This window comes from Procambarus clarkii, chromosome 86 (genome assembly GCF_040958095.1).
Source record: "Procambarus clarkii isolate CNS0578487 chromosome 86, FALCON_Pclarkii_2.0, whole genome shotgun sequence".
Lineage (NCBI taxonomy): Eukaryota > Metazoa > Arthropoda > Malacostraca > Decapoda > Cambaridae > Procambarus > Procambarus clarkii.
The window spans coordinates 2,387,018-2,389,416 of record NC_091235.1 but is presented as its reverse complement, the minus strand read 5'-3'; the positions used below and the strand labels follow the sequence as shown (position 1 = coordinate 2,389,416).

General features: G+C 55.1%; 1 long non-coding RNA gene across 2 annotated transcripts in view; it reads right to left on the bottom strand.

Annotated features, from left to right (window-relative positions):
• Window positions 1-2,062, bottom strand: part of LOC138358827 (uncharacterized) — a 30,247-nt gene extending 28,185 nt beyond the window's left edge. Inside the window, exon 1 of one of the 2 annotated variants that reach the window (XR_011225565.1) lies at window positions 1,903-2,062. This is a non-coding gene — a long non-coding RNA (uncharacterized lncRNA). The remainder of the gene's footprint in view (window positions 1-1,902) is intronic. The other variant, XR_011225566.1, reaches the window with a different exon arrangement.
• Between the last annotated feature and the right edge of the window lie 337 nt (window positions 2,063-2,399).

Genomic DNA, 2,399 nt, shown 5'->3' with positions numbered 1-2,399 from the left:
CACTCAGGGAGGCAAGCACAGGCCCCAGGAGTCACTCAGGGAGGCAAGCACGGGTCCCAGGAGTCACTCAGGGAGGCAAGCACGGGTCCCAGGAGTCACTCAGGGAGGCAAGCACGGGTCCCAGGAGTCACTCAGGGAGGCAAGCACGGGCCCCAGGAGTCACTCAGGGAGGCAAGCACGGGTCCCAGGAGTCACTCAGGGAGGCAAGCACAGGTCCCAGGAGTCACTCAGGGAGGCAAGCAGGGGTCCCAGGAGTCACTCAGGGAGGCAAGCACAGGTCCCAGGAGTCACTCAGGGAGGCAAGCAGGGGTCCCAGGAGTCACTCAGGGAGGCAAGCACAGGTCCCAGGAGTCACTCAGGGAGGCAAGCAGGGGTCCCAGGAGTCACTCAGGGAGGCAAGCACAGGTCCCAGGAGTCACTCAGGGAGGCAAGCACGGGTCCCAGGAGTCACTCAGGGAGGCAAGCAGGGGTCCCAGGAGTCACTCAGGGAGGCAAGCACAGGTCCCAGGAGTCACTCAGGGAGGCAAGCACGGGCCCCAGGAGTCACTCAGGGAGGCAAGCACGGGCCCCAGGAGTCACTCAGGGAGGCAAGCAGGGGTCCCAGGAGTCACTCAGGGAGGCAAGCACAGGTCCCAGGAGTCACTCAGGGAGGCAAGCACGGGCCCCAGGAGTCACTCAGGGAGGCAAGCACGGGCCCCAGGAGTCACTCAGGGAGGCAAGCACGGGTCCCAGGAGTCACTCAGGGAGGCAAGCACAGGTCCCAGGAGTCACTCAGGGAGGCAAGCACAGGCCCCAAGAGTCACTCAGGGAGGCAAGCAGGGGTCCCAGGAGTCACTCAGGGAGGCAAGCACAGGTCCCAGGAGTCACTCAGGGAGGCAAGCACGGGTCCCAGGAGTCACTCAGGGAGGCAAGCACGGGTCCCAGGAGTCACTCAGGGAGGCAAGCACGGGTCCCAGGAGTCACTCAGGGATGCAAGCACGGGTCCCAGGAGTCACTCAGGGAGGCAAGCACGGGTCCCAAGAGTCACTCAGGGAGGCAAGCACAGGTCCCAGGAGTCACTCAGGGAGGCAAGCACGGGTCCCAAGAGTCACTCAGGGAGGCAAGCACAGGTCCCAGGAGTCACTCAGGGAGGCAAGCACGGGTCCCAGGAGTCACTCAGGGAGGCAAGCACGGGTCCCAGGAGTCACTCAGGGAGGCAAGCACGGGTCCCAGGAGTCACTCAGGGAGGCAAGCACGGGTCCCAGAGTCACTCAGGGAGGCAAGCACGGGCCCCACCCCACAGAGGTGGGGTGGTGGGGCTCCACCCTCGTATGAGCTACGAGGAGAGACTACGGGAATTAAATCTCACTTCGCTGGAAAACAGAAGAGTTTGGGGGGACATGATCACCACATTCAAGATTCTCAAAGAGAATTGATAGGGTAGATAATGACAGGCTATTTACTAGGGGGACACAGGTGGAAATTTGAGTGGTTGACAAATGGAATGCATTAGGAAGTGATGTGGTGGAAGCTGACTCCATACACAGTTTCAAGTGTAGATATGATAGAGCCCAATAGGCTCAGGAACCTGTACACCTGTTGATTGACAGTTGAGAGGCGGGACCAGAGAGCCAGAGCTCAACCCCCGCAAGCACAATTAGGTGAGTACAGAGTGAACACTGGGTAGTCAAGGCAGAAACACGGCCCTTCGTAAGCGCGTATCCATATGGGCAAAGACGCAAAATGTCTTTCTAATATCGTGCAGGAGCCAGGCACCCACCTTGCCCTGAGGGCACACCGGAAGCACAACACAAGCTCCGCCAAGCTGGCGCATGACAAGTCTCCCCGCCCTCACCAACCAGTCTAAAAACGTTTAAAATCTAACACATTCCTTGTGACCCTAAGTGTTGCAACAATACGAACCGTTGAATGGGAACGCCTGGCGGTAATATCCAGACGCAAAGAATCAAATTGCGTCACATAACCCGGCGGAGCACGAGTACAACCACCATCAAAGTTGAACAAGAGTACTGTGAATTCGTTGTTGTAGCTGCTGATGCTTTCATTTGAAAAATGTTCGCTTTTGAGCACATTTTTTTTCCGAACTATTGCTGCACCAGTTGACGTTTGGAATAAATCATACAATAAATTTGTCATTATATTCTAAACAGGTAAATACAGTGTAATGTTCTGTTTCCCTGTATAATATTTTTAAATAATCTGTAATATGTATTTATACAGACTAAGCCAAGGTTGTGGTTCGAACAATGATGACGCCAAGGCAATGGCGTCAAAGTGACGTCACACGTCATACAATCATAATATATAAGGTCCAAAGGTTTTCCTCTTAATTTTGTCAGGTTAGAATAACTTACGATAGATTAGATTGGATTTGTTACGCTAGGTTAAGATTACATTAG